The following is a 27,259-nucleotide window of genomic DNA, read 5'->3' as shown; positions in this document are numbered from 1 at the left end:
GCCTGAAATCAGGATAGAGCAGACATGAGTCACATGACTGCAACCTGACCAATGAGGAAGTTGTGATTAGTTACCCAATCTGATTGGCTCATTTCTGTAAGTATCACCAATCAGGTGGCAGATCAGAACCACAGCACGAGGAATGTGGCTAAGAGTCAGTTGGTGACAGTTATGTGCTGTTGAAGGCGGGACTTTCAGTTGGAGGACACCAGGGGCAGAGGCAGTGCTCACAGACAATGCAGTGTGGCCCGGACTTGGAAGAGGAGTTTCTCATCTACTCAAGCAACACCAGGTACGTCCTGATTGACTGCTGTCTATCAAGACTTTTGCTTTCATGGGACCCACAATGTTATTTGTTTGTTTGTTTATTTATTTATTTATTTATTTATTTATTTATTTATGTCAAAACCACTTTGGAGTGTGGATTAGGCCATCAGCCCTTGTTCCTAATTGTGGTTAGTCAGGAGTCCAGGCCGGGATCCTGAACCACCTAGGACTCTGAGCATCACTGTTTGTCTAAAGAATCTGTGGTGACTGAGACACCCAGGCTCCTTCCCAGAACACTGTGGACAGTCCCAGGGAGACTACTGTCCTATTCTATGTCCCCCCTGGCCTGTCTTATGTTACCTCAAATTTACCTTTGGAGACTGGCAAGTCATACATAACAAAGTCATCTTCATTTGCAACTGTTTTCTGGAAAAAAAATAAATTTCATTCTTGGAACTATGGACTTTCTGTTCTGTATCCTCTTTATATGTTTTATTTGTCAAAATTTATATTAGAATTGTTCTTCTGCTATTAAGTGATGAACTCATTTTGAGCACGAACTTGTCCTTGTTTCTGTGTTGTTGACCTTGCTAGAAGGTTTCAGTTTCTTTCATTAAGGATTGTCGTATATAGGTACATAAACTCTTCCCTTACACCTCCTGTTCATTTTACACTTAGGGTTATTTTACAGTATTTATTTTGCTGTGTATGTTCATCAGTTTGTGTTACAACCCAGACACATGGAGTTCAGAGGGAAACTTGTGGCTCTAGGTGCTGTTTTCCCAACTGGGGGATAAGGGAGGACGCTGACGTCAGCAGGTCTGGCAGTGGCTGCTGCAGACTGTGTAGAACATGCTGTAAAGTGTCTCCTTCACCCTTACTGGATACTTGGAGGAACATTAGTGTTAATTTTTTCAAAGTTGGGTAGAATTTATATATGAATACATTCATATCAGTCTTTTATTTTATTGATATTTCATCACTGGAAATCTTTTTATACTAATGTATTTTGACTATTCACTCCTCCCTGCTCTATTCCTCCCTGACCCTCCTCAGCTCCCCCCCCACTTACAGATATGATTTATCTCTTTTTCAGTTAAAAAATAAATAAAACAAGAGACCAAAAAATAAAAACAACCAGAATAAGCATTCAAGACCTATAAGATGCTTAAAGGAAGAACAGTGAGCCCCAATTTTGTACCAAAATTTATTGGTTCATTTTGAGTTTGACATTAAGTTATTGCAAGGATTCTACCAAGAGGAGTAGTGAGGATACCCAGTGAGAAACCACTGGAGATAACTTACTCTTCCTTTAACATCAGGAAACAATTGCAGATGTCTTCTTGGTTAAGGTTGGAACCCTGTGTCCCCTTCCTCTTTTCAGTGCAAGAACCTCCATCTGCTTGAACCTTTGTATACTTTTGTGTATTGCTACAGTCTCTGAATCCATGTGTTCCTCAGTCGTGTTATATGTGGAATACAGGGTTTCTTTGTTTCCTTGGCATCATCTACTACCTCTGGCTCTTAGTGTCTTTCTATCTCCTCCTCTGAATAGCTCCCTCAACCTCGAGGGAAGATTTTCATGAATCCATCCCATTTAGGACTGCATATCCCAAAGTCTCACACACTGTCTACATTGTTGTGAGTCTCAGTGTTAATTCCATCACCTTCAAGAATGGGCTACACTGGAACAGGCTGTTTGAGACATACATATATACATATATTTGCATACATACATACATACATACATACATACATTCATATACATCTAGATATAGCCATATATCATTAAGGGTCATTTTATCACTGTGTCCTTTAGCAGAATAACAGTATCTGGTTTCCCCCTAGGCCCCTAAATGACCTTTTCAGTTTCTTGGCCCCTTTATCAGTGTCAGCTATGGCTTCCATCTCCTGGAGTGGCCTTCAATCCAATCAAAAAGTGGTTGCTGCCATAGTATTTGTGCCACTATTGTACCAGTCCACTTTGCAGATGGGTCACTGTTGTCCTAGGGTTTTAGCTGGATGATATTGATGATTATCTTTCTGCTCCAGTAACATGCAGAGTACATTCCTGTATCATGAACGTCAGTCAGTGGTGAAGCTTCTAGTTATACACCAGCTCAACTTCTCCGTGTTGGCTGACACACACGAGTGTAGTCTTCATCAATAGGGCATAACAGTAAGGTTGCAAAATGAGGTAGTGGGTTTTCATGGGGTCCTTTCCCAGATATTCAGAAAGATAGAATCCAATCATGTCACTGGACCAAAGCTTTTTTCTTGAGATTTTTTTCAGTGAATATTGAACTATGTTTCTCACTATTGACCTGCTTAGGTTTTTATTTGCCCTCTGTTCAGTTTTGGTAGGTTACCAAAACTCTGTTCATGTGGTAGGTTACATGCTCCAGTTTTATAATTCATATGATTTTAGGATTTAAAATAATACTTCCAGATAAGGGAACATGAGAACAAGTGTGGTCAGGGACACCACAGGAACACAGCCCAAACAATCAATTGACCAAAAATATGGGGGCCTTTGTGGAATGGGGTCTTATGTAGGTTCTCTGTGTATATGTTATGGCTGAGTAGCTTGTTGTTATTGTGAGATTCCTAAGAGTGGGAGTGGGGGACATTGGGACATTGGCTTCATGACGTCATGTTATCAGGAAACATCATGCCCGTTACATCTGCCCTCAAAGAAACATTGTCAGATTTCCAAAAAAAGCAGTAAAAGAAAAGAATGTAAATTGAATAATCATGGATGAAATTGTCACAAATATTAAAAGATTAAGAAAAAAATTTGAAAATTCAAAATAAATTATAAATGCACTTATGGCTAATATTATAGAATTAATATGGATTTCTGAGAAATGTTTCATGAATTGAGTTAGCATGAATGCAAATGACTACTAACTATTGCATCATGGTATTCTACATTATTTAAGGAATAATTTTCACTATGGTGTTAACAAGTGAGATATCATCATATTCACCAAATTATCTCTAGTAAAATATACAGTTTGGGAACAGGAAAAGTAGGTATTCTGATAGCATAAGCTTTTTGATGATTCCTTTAGAATCTGGGAATGGAAAGATTTTCTTGGTATGTAATAAATAAATTAATAATTTGTATTCCTTTCCCTCAGCATAAACAGCAGCTGCTAAACTGTGCATCGTGATCCTTCTGGTCCCTCTGATTTAGTTATGTCTTCAGGCATGTTGATTCTGTTACTATTTGTAATCTATAATTTCATTAAGAAATTATCCCAAGTATTCATGGTTATATGATTTCTAATGTTTCAGCTGTTGAGAACTTAGTAGTTAAGAGGGTGGCAAAATTTATTCCCAAGACTGCTAATGAAATTGTTTGGCATAGATTTACTAATACATTTTATCTTCAAAATCGTTTGTAGAATAGATATGCTATCTCCATGTCAAAATAAAACAACTGTTCTGTGCCAAAAATTCTTCTACATGATTCCAGTGAGTCTAGACATTTTTTTTCTGTAACAGAGTTTCTCTGGCTGTAGACTTCCACTGTGTCTTCTCCTTCTTGATCACTTTGGGGTCTGCTCTTCCTTTTCAATAATCTAGTTTTGACGTCTCTGTGTGTTCATTGTTGTCCATTTCCTTACATTCTGTTGTCATCTTCAGAATGTTTCCCAGGTACTTATTTGGATTTTAGTTTATTCTTATTTTTCTGTGACCCAAAAGTTTATTGTAAGTTTGCTTCACAAGTCTGTCCTTTTTCCACGTAGTATTTGAAAGTCATAAACGTTACCCATTGACCCAATTCTCTTTATTCTCATCTGATTTTGTCCAGTCGGTGTGGAAATTATGAAGAAACTTCTGAGCAAGAAAATAGAGGCTGTGACAATGCAGATGGACCCAAAAAGCAGTGCCCCTGAAGAGGAGATCCTCACAGATCCTTCATGACCTTGTGTGCAATGCTGTTCTCATGACTGTAGTGAACTGTGCACACCATCTGAGTGAAGATGTGTTGGGCCTGCTCCTCCTGCAGACAGCCCACTTTCTCTGTGTGGCTCACTAGATCTCCGTGAACAGCATGCTCCATCACCATATAGGTGTTCTCTTTGGTACTGATGATGCGGAACAGCTAGATGATGTTTGACTGGTCCAGCACTTTGAAGATGTTGAGTTTTGTCACATTTTTGCAGTTATTCTTCTTACTATTTCCCAGGATCTTAACAGCAACTTTCACCTTTGTATGGAGGGGGCAGGCTGGCTTTACCTCAGCAAGGGTCTCTTTTCCAAGAGTCCTGAGTATGATTTAGGGATCCTATTTAAGTGATAAGCCTTTCTGATTCTCCATGACTCTATGTATAATGCTATTCTCATGACAGTAGTGAACTGCACACACCATCTGAGTGAAGATGTGTTGGGCCTGCTCCTCCTACAGACAGCCTCCTTTCCTAATGTGGCCTCCCAGATCTCCCTCTGTTGCATACTTCATTATGTATTAATGGTCTCTATTATGTCTATTATTGATGATGTGGCACAGCTAGATGATGTTTGACTGATCCAGCACTTTGAAGATGTTGATTTCTGTTATTTTGCTGTAGTCATGTGTCCTACCACTTACCAGGATCTTCACAGCAACTCACACCTCTGTGTGGAGGTGGCAGGCCAGATTCACCTCAGCAGAGGTCTCTTGTCCAGGAGTCCTGAGTATGATGTAAGGATCTTTTTAAGGGATAAGCCTCTCTGCAGGTTGAGACCTGAAGTGGGTATTTTTGTGGTCTGACTGAGACAGCAGATCTGGGGGCCCTACAGGGAGTCCAGATGGCAGTGTGCTTTACTACAGAGATATCCAGCACAAAAAGAGTTAAAACCTCTACCGTAGGCTTCTCCAGAGGAACACATAGTAAACACGATATATATCCCACTTATGGCCTTCCCTAGCATCGTTCTAAGAGTGGAGCCTTGTGTAAAACCCCACAAAAGCTGTCCGTGAATTAGAAGAACCTATGGACCAGTCTTCATGGACCTAGAAGAGCAATGCTCATTCATCTTTCTGTCCTATCAAGGTCAAGTCCAAAGGAAAGTTCTGTCCCTTTGGGGGAGAGGTGAATCCCCTCCACCGTCTTCCTCCCAGGTCTGCTGTTGTGTTTGCATCCTGCCTTTATCCCTTTGTCACTCTCAACACAGGAGACACAGTCCCGCTGCATTCTGGTTCAGTCTAGATGTTGGAGAAAGGACCAGTTACTCTGTGATGTTTACCAGAACCGTACTTGTCTCTTGACAGGACAGTGACTGCAAGGTAAACAGAAATGGGTGAAAGTGTGGATGGGATGCTGGGAGGTTGTCTCACTTTGGAAGGTGGGTAATGCTTGCCTGTCCTGGACACAGTGGATACATGAGTCAGTCAACAGTCTGGGAACTATGTTATTCATACCTCACATACATCAATGATCAGGCTTAGAGAGAGTGTTGACTATAGAGCTGGGGTTCCCGCCCGGTTGTTTGTTTAGGAGGTCTCCTGTCAAAGTTGGCTATGGGGTTGTCATGGACATTCTCCAAGTAGGCTTCTGCTCTCTGCAATATAGAGTGGACACTCAGAAAGGAGTGAATGCCAGGACTCCAGTGTGGGTCTCAAATGCTGAAGGTATCACTGAAACTACTAAATTGAATCCTGTTGTATGAGAGAGGTTTATGTTCTCTGTTTATCCTTGACACTGGTCTATGGACAAATAAGCATATGGCTGCAAAAGCCCTTTTCAATGCTGCCCTTTTCAATTCCCAGGAAGGTGGTTATTGGGCTCATGATGCAGAGGCGTAGTGAGAGACAACAGACGAATGGACTCGGAGGGATTTTTGGGATAAGTTATGACAAGCAATGCATCTCTGTCCTCTGGCCCTCTTGTCCCAAACTATTATGGAGGAAAAGAATGTGGAGAAGAGGGTGAATATCTTCTTACACCTGTATGGGAGGACAATCACTCTGCTACAGGCCAGCTACTTAGTCTGTAATTGGCTGAAGACCATTGAGCACAAGGATGCAGACAGCCTTGCAAGTAAAAGCAGTTGTGAGACACTGATGCTCTTATGTGGTCATAATCGCTATACATCAGTGGGATGTTTCAGTCCTAATGTACTTTACTGAAGCTAAGGCCTGGGAAAGGAGACTTGGGCACTATGTCCAGGTCAGTGATTCCCAGGAGAAACAGCCCAAGAGAATCACTGGCTCCAGACCCAGGAGATGGTCTCAGTATAAAGAGATGTGAGGTATATTTCTGTTTATACTGAGAATTGCCTTGGGTCTGATGGTGACTTTGTGTGTCCCTTCTACTCAGGGAGCCATGTTGCCTTTTACCTGGGAGAATAGAAGTCAGCTAAAAACTAGGACTCCACACCCAACTCTTCCATCCTCCACTGCTGCTCTGCGGGATGGACAGGAACAGGTGCACTCAGTACCAGCTATTTGTAGCAGGAACTGAACACACATCATCCCCAAAGCTGTCCTCAGGTATCCATCGTGCAGAGGACAAAGCTGATTCTTTGAGATGTTATTTTGAACAAAGTATATTTGATTTGGAAACTGATTAATGTTTGCCCAGTGACCTATTGACTGAGCTATGATGACCATATTGGTAATGTTGGATCCTTTGTGGTCTCATAGGTCACCTCCAGATCTCTAGTCTCTGTCCTTTCTCTTCTCATATCTGCAGGCTCTTTAGGACTTGTTCTATTGTGGATGCTTATTTTCACCAAGGATGTGTCCTGTCTGATGTAGGCAATTGTAAGTGAGATAAGGTGCAGCAAGCAGAATGCCCATGTTTAGGCATGATGTTTGGATGCTGTAATTAATTCTTTGTTCTCAAACCCTCCTTCCTGCAAAATATCAGTGCAGCGATGAGATATCACTTCCTGCAGTTAGAGGTCCCTAAAGAGACCATAATGAGGTTGGCCTAGGGAAGGGTACATTGGAAGACAATGGGCATTATTATACGTGTCTTATTAGTCCCTGAACTGCATTAAAAGTGAACCTGCCGTTATCCTCCTAGGGCAGATTTCTTGTGCTTTGGGCATATGGAATCTTAGACAGCTCTCTCATTGGTCTCTAATATTCCTTCTCTTGTAGGTGCCTGATCACATCCTAAAAGACACACCTGGGGAATTCCTGACCGGAGGATGTGCACACTCAGTACTAGAGCCAGTGATGGAGGAGAACACTCTTTTTGCTGGAAAACGAGTAGGCCCTTTCTTGAGCTCTCCAATTCAGAAGGTCCTCACAGGTTCAGGAGGACATCCTGGGTAGGGCAATCAAATGAATTCTGTTGCAGTATTCAATCACAGACCCCCCCTCAATTATCTGCAAAATCTGGGGGTGACAGGAGGATCAACGTATGGAACTCACCCGGCGGACGTTCTACTGTGGAGTCCTTGTTCCACTTCGATGCTGTGCATGTTTTGACAGTGCAGAAAGGTGACCTATGCCTCTCTTTTATGACAGACGCCCCAGGAAACCTGCTTGAGCAGATAGAAAAATTGCCCCAGCAGAACGTGTGGGAACTAATGAGCCTCTTTGCAAAGTATTGGGACAGCATTGCCTGTGAAGGGCAGTGTCCAGGGGACCCTTTTCCAGGCCATCAATAACGTGGTGTACTTGAGGTCCTCCACTTGTATAATATGTCATTTGTCTTGGAGAAACAATGAACAAATACTGAAATACTGATGTAGAATTCCAAGAGAATGTATTCTAATTGACATTCAGAATAGTTTAGGATGTCTAGAAAAAGACAAAGGAGTATAATCTCTCAGACACCCCTGTTTCTCAGCACCCGTCACTGTTGTGACGGACCTACCCACATTATGTCAGCTAATTTTCTCAGTGGCATCCAGGGAAAGCAAGGCAGTGAAAATGGTCTGCCCTCCAAGGGCTGCAGGATAACTATGCAAAAGCAGTCAATAGCAAACCCATTAAAAAACTCAACACAATCTCAAATGTTACACCTGCCCCAGATCCAAACTCTATGATGTTCATGCAATAGATGCAGAAGCGGCCTACACAAGTTTCTGCTCATAAGGAGGAAGATCGGAAACAACCCAGAGAACACTAACTGTTCTCATGTGAGCTCTGCAGCCACCACACAACAAATAGAGAGACTGGAGAACGGCTTGAGGAGACAACTCCTCAGGACATCGAGAGAGAGCCTGTCCTCTGACTCACCCCAGGAGAGAACAAATTCCTGTTCCAAGCCAAGATGGTGGTTTACCGCCTAGCAGTGTCAGTGGTGTCCAGGCAGACAGGCAGATGTGCTCTGTGCACCGCTCTTTACAGCCACGCAACCCCCAAGATCACTGCTTAAGGATGTGGGACAGAAGCAGAGTGATAACTTTCCAAAGCTGGGGTCGTGCACATGTCTGACTGTCAACTTTTCCCGAAGCCCAGGAGGAGGAGGAGGCTGAAGAAAGGAAATGTATAGGACTTTCTGGAGCTGGTGAGTCTCCATGTTGCTGCTTCTGGAGCCCCCAAATCCTAGAGCTGCACATTCCCCAGCCCTGCTCCACACCCATTGCTGGATGCAACCCTGGCAGAACCAACACCCTCCTCCTTCTTCACAATGAGTGTAAGGCACCAGGCTGTGCTGTGCTAGATCTGCCACATACCCCAAAGTACTACGTGTCAGGTCCTGATGGACACCTATGACCCACATTCCACATATACATTTAGTACTTACCTGACATACACGCTCCTTCCAAATACAATCCTCTAGGTATGAAGACATTATTGCAATTCCTGTGCAGATGCAGGCATGCATACAATGCTAAGCATCAACCCTTACCTAGCCTCTCACTGTTTTATTGCCTGCATACCCTTCTAGTTGGTGGTGGGGAATTTAGCATGGCTGAAAATTAGCAGTGCATTGGGGGCAGTAACACAGGTTAGGAAGAGACACCTACTTAGCATTGCCTGATGTTAGTCACAGTCTGAGGATCAGTATTGTAGACTTCAGAGGTACGTTTTACATAGTATTACTCAAGGGCTCAGGTAGGTGGTGAGCAAGTCCTGAAATCAAAGAGTGAGTTTCAGACTGCCATGGTGATGGAAGGAGTGTCCTGGTGACTTGATAACAAGTAGAGCACTCATGAATTTGTCAACAGGATGTCATTCCATGTGCAACCATAATGTGATAGGGATTTGACAAATGGTAGGGAATGGAACACTCTGTAGTGGTGATGATCTTGTACATACCATCAAGGGTGTTTACACATATGTAAAGTGGCCAGGGAGCACGACACATAGGATGATGTGCAAGCTCCACTTATCCCCTGTCAATCTGTCATACAGTTTCCTTGTTAAGATATGTGAGGCCCAATAGAGCAAAAAGCCACAGACCTCCTCCAACATCTGCACCTCCGCAATTGAGTTGCAATTCTAAATTCACAAAGCTTGACCTTACCCACTCCATCAAGAAGGATATTTTCTATATTAATGTCATGGTGTGTGCAGTGCATCTTTGTTGGAGAAAGTGCACTATGGACACACGTTGATTATTGTTCTATTACCTTCTTATGATAGTGTCTCTCACTGAAGTACAGCTCTTCTTCATAGGGAGACGGAGACCAGGAGGGCTTCCATGGACCCTATTTAAGCTGGCTGCCTCTTGTAATGATGGCTGACCATATTGCTCAATTGGTATTTCAGAATATTGATTGTTGTTTATAGTTTGGTCACCTGGATACTGAACAGGGTATCACCTGTTCAGGTGGTACAATCTGTGGAACATGGTGTAGCTTCTGCATCTCTTACCTCTTTTTTTCCACATCCTCTTCCTGAAAGTGATCTATGCTATTGGAGAGCTGATTCATTAGATCTCTTCTTCAAGGGGAGATGGAGGCTAATAGAACCCAAACAGGCCCTATTTAACCAGGGGGTCTCATTGAGCAGATGACTGTCCCTATAGTTCAGTTGTTGTCAATCAGGATATTTTTTGTGGCTTGTTTAATATTTGGTGCCTGGGTGCTGATCAGGGCATCAACTCGAGGACAGACTCTATGTGAAGCATGGGGCAGCTTCTGCATCCCTTGCTTCTTCCCTCCACACCCTCTTCCTGAAAGTGATCTTCCCAACCTCTAGACTGAGTGAAAACCTGGTTCACTAGCTCTCTTCTTCAAGGAGAGAGGGGTCCTAAGAGGACGTATAGGGATCATATTTAATCTGGATATATCTTGCTTATGGCTGGCAAATTAGCTGAATTGATAGTTGAGAATATTATTGCTGTTATTAGTTTATTATTTAGTCACATGGGTGCTAGACAAGGCACACCTGCAGCTTGGAGTAGCTGTAGAGCAAGGTGTGGCTTCTGCAACCCTTGCCTCTTTCTTTACACAGTCTTCCTGAAAGTGACGCTTCCCAACTTCTTTGCTGATTCATTTGCTCTCCTATTCAAGGGGAGAGTGATGATAAAGGGATCTGTGTGGATCATATTTAACCAGTGTGTCTAATGATGCTGATGACTGTTGCCAATGTTCAGTTGGTAATTCAGAATATTGATAGTTGCAGTTAGTTTATTATTTGGTCACCTGAATTGTGGACAGGGTGATTCCTCCAGGGAGAAGTTCTATGGAGCATGGTGTTGCTCCTGCATCCCTTGCTTCTTTGTTCCATACCCTCTTTCTGAAAGTGAATCTTCCCAGCTTCTGCACTGATGAAATGCTGGCTCACTAGCTCTTTTCTTCACGGGTAGAGGAAGGCTAAGAGGACATTTAGGAATCATATTTAATCAGGACTTGTCATGCTGATGGCTGTCCTCAGAGCTCAATTGGTATTTGAGTGTATTGATTGTTGCTGTTAGTTTATTATTTAGTCTTTGCCTGTGTCTTAGAAATGACCCAATCTTTTCACAGGTATAGCCAATGTTGTACATATGCTGTACGACTCTGGGAATGATTTCCTTATTGTTATGTGGCACACGTTGCTGAACGTGGCACAGCCAATGTTGTTGCACAAGTTGACTTATTATTAGCCTTTACCAGATGTGGACCATGAATAATGATGCAATGATAGTGTGACAAAGTTTTGACAAATGGTAATGAATGGGACACAGTGTAGTGGTGATGATCCTGTGCATGCCATCAAGGGTGGTTTCTACACGTGTAAAGTGGCCAATGTCCATGCCATGTAGCATGATGCCCAAGCTCCACTTATCACCTGTCAAACCATCGTAGGATTTTGTTGCCAATTTCTCTTGGACCATATAGAGTAAGGAGCCACAAACCTCCTCCAACGTCTTTCCCTGTTCAAGCCGAGTGGCCATAACAAAATCACTAAGCTTGACCTTACCAGTTCCATGCTGGATGATATTCTCGGATATCATGATGTGCAATGTGTCTTTTTGAGAAAGTGCACTGCTGACATAACCTGATGGATGGTTGGTCTAGCCTCCTCCTTCTTTAGATTGCCTATCTTCATGAGGAACATCTCCAGATCTTTTCTTGGAACATACTCCATGACCACATAAGTCATTGTGTATCATTGATTTGAAAAAAAAAATGTCCTATGTAACTTAAGTGTGTTCTATAGAATGATGGATGTTTACTTCAGATAGAATGTGAGTCAGAGAACTGTGTTGTTCTTGAAGGATCTTGGCAGCCAACTGTGCATGTTTGGGTAGGTCACAGACATGCATCACGTCTGTGTGTCAATGACGTGAAAAAAATTGAACTCTGTTGCTATGTTTCAAGGAATACAGGATGTGTGCTTCAGAAGTGCTATGAGACAGAAGACTGTGTTGTTTCTGAAGGACCCACCTGTGCATATGTGGGTGGTCGCAGGCAAGCATCAACTCCCACATGAACCAGAACCTAGAGATGTTACGATCCTGACATCCTTTCCAAACCTGTCCTCTTCCATTGGCTGCCCATGATGTTGAGCTCAACTTAAGCCACTGTATTTTGTGGGAAATTTTAGGACACGCAATGCTAGAAAAAAATTCGTGTAGTTTTAGAATGGAAGATTATAGCTATGAATTTTCTGTCTTGAAATCTGAGATATGCCAAATAACAAAATGATGCCTTTTCAGGCCCTGAGATACAGGAAAAATCTGGGGGATAATTTACATAAAGAAACTGAACAAGAGTGTAGCAGCACACGTTCAGATTCTAGGGTGGAGTCCATACTTAGACACAGTGATCTTGAACTCTTCTGCTATGCACAGTGTAGCTACATCTAGAGATTTTATCATAGACAAGAAGGCTATTCCACAAACAAAAAATGAAGTTTTTGACTGTGGATATTAGCAAGAAGAGGGTGAGCATTTATAAATGAACCAATATTCGTCACAGTGATGGAGTGGAGGAAGTGAAATTGAGCAGAAGAGTATGACCACAGTGCTGTACAGGCATTCACGGGAATGTTTTGATGAACTTGCTCTGGGTAGGGTAGAGTCAAAGGTACAGCCAAAGAAGCACTCTCTTAGCAGAGCCAAAGAAACCCCGCTGTCCCTGAAATCACAGCCAAAGAGGAGAGCCGAACCTGAGATCAGAGCCCCTTCAGTGACCCTGATATTAGATTGAAAATGTTAAAAGGGGTCAGTGAATGAAACATGCTTTAGACCAGAAACCAGACGTAGAGAATGCATTCTTATTCTGACAAACTCAGCACAAAAACTAACCAGTCTCTGCACAGGAAATCCATCCAATCCCCGCGCACAAAACAAACGAATCCCTAAGCACAAAATCCAGCCATTCTCTTGAGCTGTCAACAGATCTGACATTGAATTTTGACCAATTTCTACTCTGAAAATCTTCACCCTGTAAGCACTGGGTTGAGCTCTCAGAGTCCAGCTGAAGAGAGGGAAGAGGGATTGTATGAGCAAAGGGGTGAGGTTTATGGTAGAGAAACCCACAGAGACAGTTCACCCGAGCTAGTGGGAACTCACTGACTCTGGACTGATAATCTATAGAACCTACAGAGGACCAAAGTAGTCCCTCTGATTGTGGTGGACAGTTGTGTGCCTTGGATACTTTGTGCGGCCATCGGGAGTGGGACTAGACTCTATCCCTAGTGCATGAACTAATTTTTGGAGCCCTTTCCCTATGGCGGATGCTTTGCTCAACCCTGAATCAGGGGTTGAGCCTCAACTTGTTATGCCAGACTCCCCGTGGGAGGCCTTTCTGAGGAGTGAATTGGGGTGGGGTCTGTGGAAGTTGGTGGGAAGTGGGAGAAGGGAATGGGGAACTGTGTTGGATATGTAAAATGGAAAAACTACCTGAGTAAATTGGGAGCATGAGGACCATGGGAGAGGATTTAAGGGGAGGGGAGAGGTAGGAAGGGGAGCAAAGGAAAATGTAGAGCTCAATAAAAATCAATAAAAAAAGAAAAAAAGAAAAAAAGAAAAAATATTTCATATGGATGGTCATTTGTACACATGGACCCTGAAGTGCAGTTGATGGTACAGTTTGAGGAACTTTATATTGTAGAGCCTTAGTGGCAGAAGGCTGTCCTGAGTGTGTCTTGAGATGGGCAAGCTATTCTCTGTTCTCCCTACTTCCTACTTGACGTTGGGGATGTGACACTCAAGGCTACTGCTTTTGCCTTCAATCTTCCAGCTTCTTTCTTTCCACTGTCCCACCTCCATGGGCTCTCATCCTTCCATAAATGAGCCAGATATGTTTCTTCTTATGACCCCATGGTTATGAAATTTTACCACAACAGAAATGTATCCAATGAGCATGGGTCTATCAAAGAGGGTTCCTATCCGTCCCTCCTGCACCTGAGTTGTCCTGAAGTCATGGCAGATTCTTTGCTGTCACACAGTCATACATTGAATGTGTCTCTTCTACTTATTCCCACCAGAAATTCAGTGACCCTGCAAGTAGCCTCAATTACAGATCCCTTCTTCTGTCATTGTAGCACAGGCCTGATATTAATGAAGCCTGCTTTTTGGTGGTGCTGGATCTCCTGATTCCAGAGAAACTTTGAGGTTCGTGGAGACAAGCTTTGTCTGATGGGAATGAAACTGCTTCAGACTCCCACTCAGTGTGCATCATTACTAGAGTCCTCGTGCCTGGATGGAGGATCTTTCCTCACATCATAGACCCTCTGTAACCTCCCATCTTTCCTTGCTTCCCCCTAAGAAACAAACTCATATATAAAATGAAGATTTAGAAGAATCAATGGAAAACTTAAACCTCTAAATAATAAAACTAATCAACACAATGTGAAGGAACCAATGGGTTAACATTATATTATTATCAAAAAATTCACTGATGAGGTCAGCAATATAAAAAGTAACTCATAATCCACAATTTTTTTTGCAGTTCATGAAAGTGAGGGGTGATGTAGGCAGAGGCTGCTCGTTTGTTCCTGGCCACCCAGATTGGAAAAAAATCATACAGAAAGTTTATTAATTACAACATTGCTTGGCCATAGTTGAGGCATATTCCTGACTAACTCTTATGTCTGAAATTAACCCATTTCTATTACTCTGTGTATTGGCGTGTTGTGGTGGCCTACTGATATGCTTCTGTCCAGCTTCTGTCTCATGTGATAGATCTATTGTGTCTCCTTGACTCTGCCTACTTTCTCCCAGCTTTCAGCTTAATTTCCCCACCTAGCCCTACTGTTCCCTGCTATAGGAAGAAAGCAGCTTTCTTCACTAAGCAAACACATTCACAGTGTACATAGGGGAATCCCATATCACTTCCCACTTTCTAAGTAGAAAGGAAAGTTTTAACTTTAACATAGTAAATTTACATATAGTAAAACAGGTATCAAGCAAGAATTTTAGTTACAATACTTATATCTACTTTATCTTTTAGCATATCTAAGGAAAACTATAACTATCTATTCTTCAACTCCATCAAAGACCCCAGAAGGATATAATAATGCCTAAGTTAGCAGGAAGTGCATTTTAACAACTCCAAAACTCTAGAATTGACAGAGACACCTTGCTACCTGGACAGTCACTCAAGGTTCTTCTTCAGTGTTGCAGCATTTATCTTTAGCCTAGCGAACCAGGTTTTCACTCAGTTCAGAGGTTGGGAAGATCATTTTCAGGGAGAGGGTGTGGAAGAAAGAGGCAAGGGACGCAGAAGCTACCCCATGCTCTACATATAGTCTGTCCTGGAGTTGGTGCCCTGATCAGCACCCAGGTACCAAATATTAAACTAGCAACAAAAAACATCCTGATTGATACCAACTGAGCTATGGGGACCACCATCATTACAAGAGGCACACACCCTGGTTTAATATGATCCCTGAAGGTTCTCTTGGCTCATCATGAAGTGAAGCCCAGGCAGGAACTCTAGAGAGGAACTGAGCAGAGAGCATAAGGCTACACTGCTCACTGTCCTGCTGTCCATGTGGGCTCAGCCTTAGTCATGGAGCCCAGGACCTCCTGTTTGGGGTGGCACCCACCGTGGGCAGGGCCCTTACACATCAGTCACAAATTAAGAAGAAACGCACAGTCATGCCCACAGGCCCATCTGATGGACACAATTCCTCATCTGTGGTTTCTTCTCTCAGCTGACTGTAGTTTGTGCCATGCTGACAACGCCTTTCGAGTGCAAACATTAAAATCAGCGTCTGCAAATCTTTACAGCATCCCTTATTCTGTTTACATCTGACCAAGCCAGAAATGCAGTTTTATGAACTAACTTTTACAGTTAGAGGTTGTTAAGTACAAATAATTTGAATTAAACTCTCAACATATGTCATGCTCATTCTCTATGAATTACTTAATGAATTACAACAGCAGAAACAAATTAGAGTTGTTCAGTTGATTCCCAAGCTCTTGGTGACCCATATGCTAAGGAAAAGTGCCACACACACAGTGTTGATTGAGATACTGGAATCTAGAGAAAGGATTCACCAGGAGTGAGGTTTTAGTTGAGGGTGAAGTCCCACCCACGTCCACAAATTGCAGTAGGAACCCAGGTGGGCCAAGCTTTCTTGCCAATTTTAGGCATGGTCTGTTCACCTGAGGTAGAGTGTTTCAGGGGCGTTTCTGCATCCAGGGCAGAGCTTGCAGAGATGACAGGTGTGACTCTGGGAAGGGAATGAATGCGGCCCACCTGCTTCGCTGGAGCAATGGGTTAAATAGAGCTGAGATTCCAGGCTTGATGCCTTGTGAGTGCGCTCAAGTTCGCCACGGGCCCTTCTTTCCATCTGCCTGAACCCGCAGTGGAGCCTAGAAAGGTGAAGGTTCTGTTTCCACTCCTCCAGTCTCCCACAAAAGGTATGCATCTGAGAGAGCCTGAACCTTGGTGCTAGCTTACAGGAACAGAGGGACAGAGGATCAGAAAGGAAGCTTTGTGATCCAGACTGAGGGAGCAACACCGAGATGGTGGTAGAGTAGCCTATCTGACTTCTTCAAACCATGGTGTCATTAAACCTTGTTCATAGAAGAAACGGTTTAGGATTACTTTTCCTAGAAGATTTACTCTCTAAATAGGCACACGTAGTGCAAGCCACACAAAGCAAATGTGGAAATTATTAAATGGCTGTCAGCTCATGGTCAATGTGTTTCTTATTCTGCTTAGTATTCTGCAGAACTCTGAATCCCGTGGTAGTTACTTCCAAACGTGGATTTCTGTGTTTAAATTTCAATGTATTCGTATATATTGAGTTTTGTGTGCACGAGTTTCTCTGCATAGTTTCTGTGTTTGTGTTTGGGTACGTCCATCTGCTGCAAGTCTTTAACTGTGCATCATGGCCAGGTGCGCCAGAAGGCAATGTTCTAGTCTTTATCCCATGTTCACACCTGTTCCCTGTTGACCAACCCTTTCATGCACCAGAAGTCCCTGGCAGGCGTGGGCTTTCTCAAACACAGGAGAAAGAGGTTGACGTCTTACCTCCATTCTTACACACATGTAGACAAATCCACATAAGCCCAAATAGTAGGCATTCCCAACCCCATCCACATACACACAGACATAGGCACCCACAGGCACACACAGACACACACAGAAGTGATTCGTCCAAGAATGTAGCCTCTCAATTCAGTGTGAGCATCCAGACTGACCTGCAGGCACTTCACCACTAACATTTAACACAGGACATTGATGGCCTCTGTTCGGCTGTGCATTGAGATGAATTCCTGATAAAGTCAGCGACTGAAAGGTAATCACATCTACAGGTCAAAGAAAAGTTTATGAGTTATTTTATTTCCCCAAGAAGCCTTGCAAAGAAAGTACAAATGTCAGAAGCTACACAGTAAATACAACTCAGACCATGTAAGTATTTTTATATTTTCAATTCAGAATTTAAATTCTAAAGCAAATAGTTTATGTTAATGTATGGAATCAATATTATACGTGACAATAAATTGCTGCTTTTGTTATTCCAAAGTGTTCACAAACAATGATAGGAAAATTGAGTCCCTTGTGCTCAAGGTGTTTACAGACAGGTGAATCTATTAGTCACCTTTGAGGGAGGGCCTGCTGCTGAGGGTCAGGCTGGGAAAGGCAGGAGAAGGGACTGAAAACAGCCAGAAGTGTCTTGCTCCTGTGCTTGACAGACTGTGGAGTGCCAGCAAAATCCATGGTCCTGAATCCTTCATTTCTCCCATCAATCCTTACAGTAGAGGCTATCAATCTGTGGGTTCTGACATTTTGGCACTCCTCTCTCTCCAAAAATAAATTTCCATTATGATTCATAACAGTTGCAACATTACAGTTATGATGTAGCAACAAAAATGATTTTGTGTTTGGGGATCAGCACAACATGAGGATCTGTATTAAATAGTCACAGTGTTGGGAAAGTTGAGAGCTACTGCTTAAAGTACAAGCAGGGCAAGGTGTAACATTGTTGAATTAGCACAGGACTCAGGGCTGGGACTCTCCAAGCCCTGCTCCTCACCAGCTGCTGGAGGACAAAGAAGTGGCCCTGTCTTTGAGATGCAGAGAACTGTCCCTTGGCCATTTACTTCTCCAATGCCCCATGGAAGCCTGTGTAATGTATTTGTCAATAAAGTAGAAACACAACCAAGGCATGGAGTTTAATAAGAACGTTAATGTCTTAAAATACTTTCAGAATGAATAAAAAAATAACTGAGAAGTAAGTGATTTTTAAAGGAAAATTGTGCATTTTAAATTAATAGAGATTTTTAAAACAGATAAAAGGAAAATGAAACGAAAATCAAAAAAATGTGTGTAAAAGATTTTTTTCTTACTCATGAATGGCTTCCTTTTTTTTAGTTTACTAGATTTTTTTTTTTTTTTTTAAAAATACCAATCCTACCTATCCAAGAGCATGGGAGATCTTTCCATTTTCTGGTATCTTCAATTTCTTTCTTCAAAGACTTAAAGTTCTGGTCAAGTTGGTCGTTCTCTTCCTTGGTTTTTGGTATCCCAAGATATTTTGTTATTTAGGGTTATTGTGAAAGGTGATGCTTTTCTGATTCCCTCTCAGCTTCTTTATCATTTGTATACAGGCGGGCTACTGGTTTTTTGAGTTGATCTTGTATCCTGCCACATCACTGAAGGTATTTATCAGCTGTAGGAGTTCTCTGGTTGTTTTGGGAGTCATTTTTATACACTATCATATCATCTGCAAATAACGAAAGTTTAACTTCTTGCATTCCAATTGGAATCCCCTTGATCTCCTTTTGTTGTCTTAACTGCTATTGGTAAAACTTCAAGAACAATGTTGAAGAGATATGGAGAGAGTGGACAGTCTTGTCTTGTTCCTGATTTTAGTGGAATTGCTTTGAGTTTTTCTCCATTTAATTTGATGTTGGCTGCCGGCTTGCTGTATATTGCTTTTATTATATTTAGATATGTTCCTTGTATTTCTGATCTCTCCAAGATCTTTATCATGAAGGGATGTTGGATGTTGTCAAATGCTTTTTCTGCATTCAATGAAATAATCATTTTTTATTCAGTTTATTTATATGGTGGATTACATTGATCGATTTTCGTATGTTGAACCAGCCCTGCATCTCTGGGATGAAGCCTACTTGGTTCTGATGGATGATTTTTTGATGTGTTCTTAGATTCAGTTTGCCAGAATTTTGAGAATTTTTGCATCCATGTTCATGAGTGAGTTTGGTCTGTAATTCTTGTTTGAGTCTTTGTGTGGTTTTGGTATTAGGGTAACTATACCTTCATAAAAAGAGTTTGGCAATGACTCTTCTGTTTCTATATTGCTATTATGTGGACCACTTTGAGGAATATAGGTATTAGCTCTTCCTGGAAGTTCTGATAGAAGTCTGCAGTAACACCATCCATCCCTGGGCTTTTTATGCTTGGGAGGTTCTTGATGACAGCTTCAATTTCTTTGCAAGTTATAGGTCTATTTAAATTGCTCATGTGGTCTTGATTTAATTTTGGTATATAGTATCTATCTAAAAAATTGTCCATTTCTTTTATATTTTCCAATTTTGTGAAGTACAGGTTTTTGTAGTATGATCAAATAATTCTCTGAATTACCTCAATGTCTGTTGTTATGTCCCCCTTTTCATTCACGATTTTGTTAATTTGGATGTTCTCTCTTTGCCTTTTGATTAGTTTGGATAAGGGTTTGTCTCTCTTGTTGATTTTCTCAAAGAACCAACTCTTTGTTTCATTGATTTTTGTATTGTTTTCTTTGTTTCTATTTCGTTGATTTCAGCCCTCAACTTGATCATTTCCTGCAGTCTACTCCTCCTGGGCGAGTCTGCTTGCTTTTGTTCTAGAGGTTCCAGGTGTGCTGTTATAGTCATGTGAGATTTCTCCACTGTCTTTATGTGGGCACTCTGTGCTCTGCACTTTCCTCTTAGTACTGCTTTCGTAGTGTCACATAGGATTGGGTACGTTGTTCCTTTATTTTCATTGAATTGTAGGAAGTCTTTAATTTCTTTATTTCTTCCTTGACCCAGGGGTGGTTCAATTGAGCACCGTTCAATTTCCATGAGTTTGTAGGCTCTCTGCAAGTAGTATTGCAGTTAAATTCTAAATTTAATTCATGGTGATCTGATAAGATACTGGGGGTTACTCCATTTTCTTTTGTATCTGTGGAGTTTTACTTCATTACCGAGTATGTGATTAATTTTCGAGAAGGTTCCGTGAGATCCTGAGAAGAAGGTATATTCTGTGTTTGGATGAAATGTTCTATAGATGTCTGTTAAGTCCATTTGATTCATGACATCTGTTATTTCTTTTAGTTCTCTGTTAAGTTTCTGTCTGGTAGACATGTCCATTGGGGAGAGTAGGGTGTTGAAGTATCCTTCTATTAGTGTGTGGGGTGTGACATAGGATTTAAGCTTTAGTAATGTTTCTTTAACATGTGTGGGTGCTCTTGTGTTGGGGGAATAGATGTTCAGGGTTGAGACTACATCTTGATGGATTGTTCCAGTTATGAGTATAAAATGCCCTTCTCTGTCTCTTCTGATTGATCGTAGTTTGAAGTCCATTTAGTTAGATATTAGGATAGCTATACCTGCTTGATTCTTAGGTCCATTTGATTGGAAAATATTTTCCCAACACTTTACTCTTAGGTAATATCTGCCTTTATCCAGCAGAAGGCTGGATCCTGTTTTTGTATCCGTTCTCTTAGCCTGTGTCTTTTTATAGGTGAATTGAGTTCATTGATATTAAGAGATATTAATGACCAGTGTTCGTTAATCCCTGTCATTTTTTGGTGGTAGTGTTTGTGTATTTCCCTTCTTTGGGTTATGCTGGTGAGGGGTTATCTATTGTCTGTGTTTTTGGGTGTAGTTTTCTTCCTTGGTTTGGAGATTTCCTCCTAGTATTTTCTGTAGGGCTGGATTTGTGGATAGGTATTGTTTAAATCTGTTTTTGTCATGGCATACCCTGTTTTCTCCATCGATGGTGATTCAAAGCTTTTCTGGGTATAGTAGTCTGGGCTTGATCCATGGTCTCTTTGTGTCTGCAGAACATCTTGATCCATGGTCTCTTTGTGTCTGCAGAACATGGTCTCTTTGTGTCTCCAGGACCTTCTGGCTTTCATGGTTTCCATTGAGAAGTCAGGTGTAATTCTGATAGGTCTGTCTTTATGATTCTTAACCTTTTTTCTTTGCAGTTCTGTGGAGGGCCGCAATCACATTCTCCATTGCTTCAAGGGACAAAGGTAGAGATTGACCTCTGTGACCTCAAGGTGTGGTGGTACACGCCTTTAGTCCTGATGCCTGGGAGGCAGAGGCAGATTGACCTCTGTGACCTCAAGGTGTGGTAGTACACGCCTTTGGTCCCAATGCCTGGGAGGCAGAGACAGGCAGATCTCTGTGAGTTCAAGGTGTTGTAGCACACGCCTTTAATCCCAGCGCATGTGCTTGGTAACTCTCTACTGCTGCGTCCCTGCCTACTTCCGAGGTATCATCTGGGATAATGGGCAGCGGACCAATCCAAGAGTGACATGTCAGAAGCGAGGACTGTTTCCTTTATAAGGGCTGGGTTCCCCTCATTCTGGGTCTCCGCAATGTAAGCTTATGCTCTCCCTCTCAAGACGCATTAAAGCTTTGCTACAGAAAGATCCTAAGTGTCCCGCGTCATTCTTGCGGGCGAGACGGTAGCGCGGGACACAGTTCTTAATATTCTTTCTTTATTCTGTATGTTTTGTGTTTTAATTATTATATGGTGATGAACCTTTTTTTTGTTTTTGCCAAGTCTATTTGGTATTCTGTAAGGTCCATGTACCTTCCTAGGCATATTCTTCTTTAGATTGGGAATGTTTTCTTTCATGGTTTTTGTTGAATATATTTTCTGTGCCTTTGAACTGGAGTTCTCCTTTTTCTATCCCTATTATTCTTCGGTTTGGTCTTTTCAGGGTGCCCTAGATTTCTGGATGTTTTGTGTTAAGAACTTATTTGATTTAATGTTTGCTTTTTACCAATGACTCTAGTTCCTCTATAGTCTCTTCAACATTTGAGATTCTCTCTTCCATTTCTTATATTTCTGTTGGTGATGCTTGCCTCTGTAGTTCCCATTCAGTTTTTCCATATCTAGAAATTCCTCTGGTTTATGTTTTCTTTATTGCTTCTATTTTAGTCTTCAAGTCTTGAACTAATTGAACTCTTTGCTTAACTGATTTGATTGTTTTTTTTTCTTGGTTTTTCTTGGGTTTCTTAGAGAGATTTATTGATTTCTTCCAATTTTTTTCTTTATCATTTCCTCAATTTCTTTAAGGGAATTTTTAATTTCTTCTTAAAAGGTCTCCATCATCCTCATAAAGTTACACTTAAAGGCATTTTCTTCTGGGTTATGATGACCGAGTCTTCCTGTTGTATGATCACTGGGTTCTAGTGTTAATATGTTGCATTTTAGGTTGTTGAATGAATTCTTGGATTGGTGCCTACCCATCTCTTCCTGCCATTTGTGCCAGAAATGTCTTTGCGTCTTGATCCAATCCTTGCAGTGGCTGTCTGTGTCTTTGCGAACTGTTCTTGGTCTGCTCTGTACTGTCACTGTCTGTGTCTCAGAGAACCACTGAGATCTCTCTTGACCCTCTCTGTTTGCCTGCTCTGTTGGTTTGCCCCCTTGGCCCACTCTGCTGTCACATCTTGTGTTTCAGAGTTCCTCTGTTGGTCCTCTCTCTTGATTCTCTCTGTGTAGTATCAGGCTGTGTTTCAGAGTTACACTGAGATTGTGGGGGAGATAGGAGTGTTTGGGGGGTGGAGTGGGACTTGTAGCTTACAAGGTCTGATGGATGGGATGGGGGTGTTGGAGCAGCCTACCTCTTGGTCCTCTCTGTGTAGTTGCAGGCTGTGTTTCAGAGTTCCACTGAGTTTGTAGGGGAGATAGGAGGACTTGGGGGTGGAGTAGGACTTCAATCACTGTATTTTATTTAACAACATCCTCTCAGGCTCAACCAAAGGAGAGTCATCAGAGGGAAGTTTTTACTATATAAAGGTTATTTCATCTATAAGTCTAGGACAATGAAACTCTAGGTGGCCAACAGTAGTTTGTATAAGGGAAGCAAGAAGATCAGGCTTTTGCAAGAAGCACATAGACTTCTAGGGTCATGGCCAGAATTATGCAGTGAACTATCCATCAGCCTTGCCAAAAATGGGTTAAATACTACATGGCCTTATCACAAGGAGAACTTGTTCATGCTATTCTCAGGACCTATTGCCCTAGAGAAGTCACATGGTCCCTGGCAGAGATCCTTGAGGTTTTAGTTTTTGGAAACTTTCTGTTCATTTGGGTTTTCTATGGTTTGGATTATGTTTAAGTTCTTTTGTGGAATATGTATGTATGGGTCCACTCATGCTAAGGCACACAAGTGGAGGTCAAAGTAAAACTTGCAGGAATCAGTTTTCTCCTTCTTCCATGAGGATTCTGGTAACTTAGGATGTTGGATTTATTGTCAAGTGCCATACCTTTATCCTCTCAGTATTGCTTTGGAGGATTTTTAAGCCAAATCTGCCTTCAGCCTATGAATTCCTTTGTACATAAATACACCGGTGAATTTAGCGAACAGGTATCCAGTGCCGAAAATACATCACCTACCACTCCAGAGTCTAGGACACCAAGACAATAGGCACAACCATCTCTGGAAAAGCTCATGGCAGATAGAGGCCCATTAAACAACTCACCAGTCACACATATAAATTGCAAAGTGTCACAGGATTGCAGAACAGGTGACGCTACATTCCTGCCTGCCAGCAAAAGAACGCATTCACAGATACTGTCCTGTCTTGTTAAAGGTAGCGGCTTCACTCCAGTGGTTGACAAATTACAGTAACCCTAAGAGATGTATTCTGGAAACAAGTTCCAGAATAATACCAAAGAAAGGAAATGATAGTTACATATTTGTTTCTTTTTGTCCTTTATTGATCAATTTTATTATAAAGAACAATATCAAAACACACCACTAAGAAATGTAGATTTTTAAAGGCCTGAGTGAATTTCAGATGTTTCAATGTAGACATCTTCCCCTCAAATGTCTTCCTGGAGTTGATGTCCACAGGCCGTCTTTTCCATAGGCCGTCTTCTTAGTAACTTAAAGGGTGCATCTGGCTTCTGACCCTGAACCCTAGCATAAGTCCTCTTGGGAGGTGGTTGCATGGACAACTTCAGCCTCTATCATCTGTTCAGAGGCATCTTCCACTTCCTCAAAACCCCCAGGACACCTGCAGAAAAACTCCCAAGGAGTATCGAGGCCATTTTCAGTTTTCCTCTTACAGACTGTTCTGCCAGTGTTCATCCATAGCTGCACACTGTCCACCATCTTTAGTCTAGCCAGAGACATTCTCTCTACAGTTAGCCGGGCTTTTCCTTTGCAGTCCACATAGGAGAATCATATTCTTTATTTGTATAGAAGCTGTTAACATACTTACTACATATCGCTTCTGGGAGGTATCTCTGTCACCCATTCTTCCACATCCAATGTACCCACCCCACAGTACAGAATGAACTGAACCAGCCATTCCTCACTGGCTGCTAGCTACACATCACAGTATAAACAGGCCTGTACCAGTGTCTTCAGAGTGATAGAATGGAAACCAAGATTGTGCAGCTTAAATAACAGGAAGGTTTTTTTTTCTTATAGATCTGAAGGCTAGAAGTCTACTATCAAAGTGTGCACATAGCTATTTTATCTTTCATTTCCCTTGGTAGATGTTTTATCCAAGTTTACCTGTTACACTGGGCTAGGACTCTAAAGGAGTAGCTCTTAACCCATGGATGACAGCCTGGAAAAAAACACACATCATAAAACACACATATTTACATTATGATTCATAACAGTAACAAAATTATAGTTATAAAGCAGCAACAAAATAATTTTGTGGTTGGGGGATCACCACAACATGAGGACCCATATTAAAAGGTCGCAGCATTGGGAAGGCTGAGACTGCTCTAAAGACATTGCTTTTTAACTTACTAACCTCTTAAAGGTCCCATTTCCAAACACTCTGATGTCCTGAGTTGCAAGGAGTTAGGATCTGAGCCTGAAAGTAAGTCAAACCCTGAGGAGCCCATTGCACATAGCAAGGTCTCTATCTGACTGGAAACTTGGGGAGATTTGGGTCCAGGAAAATAGCTTTTAAGACTGCACCTCAGCCTGAGATTCCTCTTGATCTTGGACAAAGGGATCCTGTCTGAGTTTATTTGTCAGTTCTGTTTTCTGCTCAACATGCAGGTGAAGTTGAGCGCTGAGAGTGAAAGGCCTTCTCCTCTATGCCCCCCTTTCTCCCCACCACCACAGAAACCAGTGCCTGTTTTTCTGCCTGACCTTACAGATGTTACAGCTTGTCTTAAAGCCCTACCTGTAGAGCTGCCACGGAAAGGACGTCTCCATCATGACTGCCCAACTGGCCAGAGTCAATTGGTTGTAGTCCAGCTCAGGATCCCTCAGTTAAAGTACTTTGGCCCAATCTTGAGGAAAGCTGATCCCACTCACACCCCTGAGCCCATGGTGCTTTCCTCTCAGACCTGCTCTTTTATCCCCATTCCAAACTCGCACAGAAAATAGGCACCCGGAATGCATGAGCAACACTCAACTCCTTGTGTCAGGACCTTCAGTCTTCATAGAACAGACTATTAAGGTATTTGAGAGAGTGTGCCCAATCTTCTGGGTATTGGGCTATTACCTCAAAATGTTTACCATTGCCTCTAGACTGTGCTTTATTGCTTGTTTCGTTTCTTATACACACTCACCTACAAGCCAAGTTCTGTTGCAGGCAACTGCATTCTTCTCTTTTCTCTCTGTGGGGAAGGAGGAAATCAGTGGGAGGTTACTCCTAGCTCTCTTCCTTCTGCCCATTCATCACAGGCTCTGATCCTGTTCTACCTCTTTTAGAGCTGGTAAACAATTCCTTAATCCTCTTGTGACTGCACGTGATACAGCTTATCTCCACAAGAAAAGAAATCCTGTAAATCCCCCAAACAACTGAGCCAATGAGTCTGGCCTACTTCGTAAACATTTCCCATCATGAGAGAAGCAAATACTCCCTGCAGGTGTCCAAAAAGTAAGTCAGTCCATGCCAACAGGTGTTTGCATGGAAAAGAAGTCCATAGGCAAGGCAGACTTGATCCGAGATTTGTTCTTGCTCATGGACAATGCCAATCTGTAATAATGTTAAATAATGTTAGTCATTGTAATGTTCCCATAGTCCTTGCCAAAATATTACATGCAAAGCATATATATATATATGTATGTATATATATATATATATATATATATATATATATATATATATATATATATATATTAGGCAAATGTCTATCGAACCTTGCTCAGGGATTGAGAAAATGCTCAAAGCAATTATTTGACTGCAAAAGAGAGTCTGAGCTGATCTCACCATTGCATTTCTGTCCCCATAAATGATTCCTCATCAGAAATCACTATGCTCTTTGTTCAGTGGAAAACAAATCCCTGATTTTAAGCATAGTATTATGAACCCTTCGATAAAAGCTTTTTGATTTAGAATGAAGCCCACACACCGCACAGCACCTCCCCCATTCTTATTTACCGTCACCTGTCTTTCTGCGCTGGATTAGAAACTGCTCATCATGACACCGATACTCACAGCATGTCTCGCATATGGAATGTACTTGTTCGTTATTACATACATAGATATGTGGAGGTCACTTGGATGGGTAGTTGGGGTTAAGATCTCATGTCTGCAGCATTTGACTAAAACTGAACCGCCCTCCAGTTTTGAACTCTCTGAGTGATGAGCATCCTGTTTGCCTCATAGACCTTCACAAGAAGCTCATTCTTTTCAGCTGTGTACAGATGAGCATGGCGGTCTAGCTACTCTGGTCTTTTCCTTCTCAAAATGCTCTCTACTTCCTCTTTGCAAGTCCAGTGGGAAGTTCTGAGGCATTTGTACATGAACAATAGAACTCACAGTTAATGGATGCTCTAAAACACTTTTTAGAATGTCGAGTGTTGGTCAACATCCACAGTGTCACTGAACAGTCAGAACAGTTTGCAGCCATGGCTGATAAAGAGAAAATATGATGTTTCTTCCACTCTCCTCCTGGAGTCGGCTAAGATCAGACACAGGTATTCTAGATGATTTAAAGAAATACTTTTAGAAAATATTTGACTTTTAAAAATGTTTAAGTATAACTTGGTAGG

The 27,259-nt window shown here is 41.8% G+C and overlaps 1 protein-coding gene and 1 long non-coding RNA gene across 2 annotated transcripts in view; both read left to right on the top strand.

Annotated features, from left to right (window-relative positions):
- The first annotated feature begins 174 nt into the window (after positions 1-174).
- On the top strand, positions 175-13,598 carry LOC125411554 (uncharacterized). The gene is made up of 3 exons (XR_015735468.1): positions 175-292; positions 4,088-5,545; positions 7,367-13,598. It is a non-coding gene; the product is annotated as an uncharacterized LOC125411554 (long non-coding RNA).
- Positions 13,599-16,364: 2,766 nt separating this feature from the next.
- The window catches only part of Sult1c3 (sulfotransferase family 1C member 3), a 38,305-nt gene continuing 27,410 nt past the window's right edge, over positions 16,365-27,259 (top strand). Inside the window, exon 1 of the mRNA XM_087898118.1 lies at positions 16,365-16,469. The gene's annotated coding sequence lies outside the window, so the exon portion shown is untranslated. The remainder of the gene's footprint in view (positions 16,470-27,259) is intronic.

The sequence above is a fragment of the Myodes glareolus genome, chromosome 18 (genome assembly GCF_982192425.1).
Source record: "Myodes glareolus chromosome 18, mMyoGla1.1, whole genome shotgun sequence".
Lineage (NCBI taxonomy): Eukaryota > Metazoa > Chordata > Mammalia > Rodentia > Cricetidae > Myodes > Myodes glareolus.
This window is presented reverse-complemented; position numbering and strand designations above follow the sequence as displayed.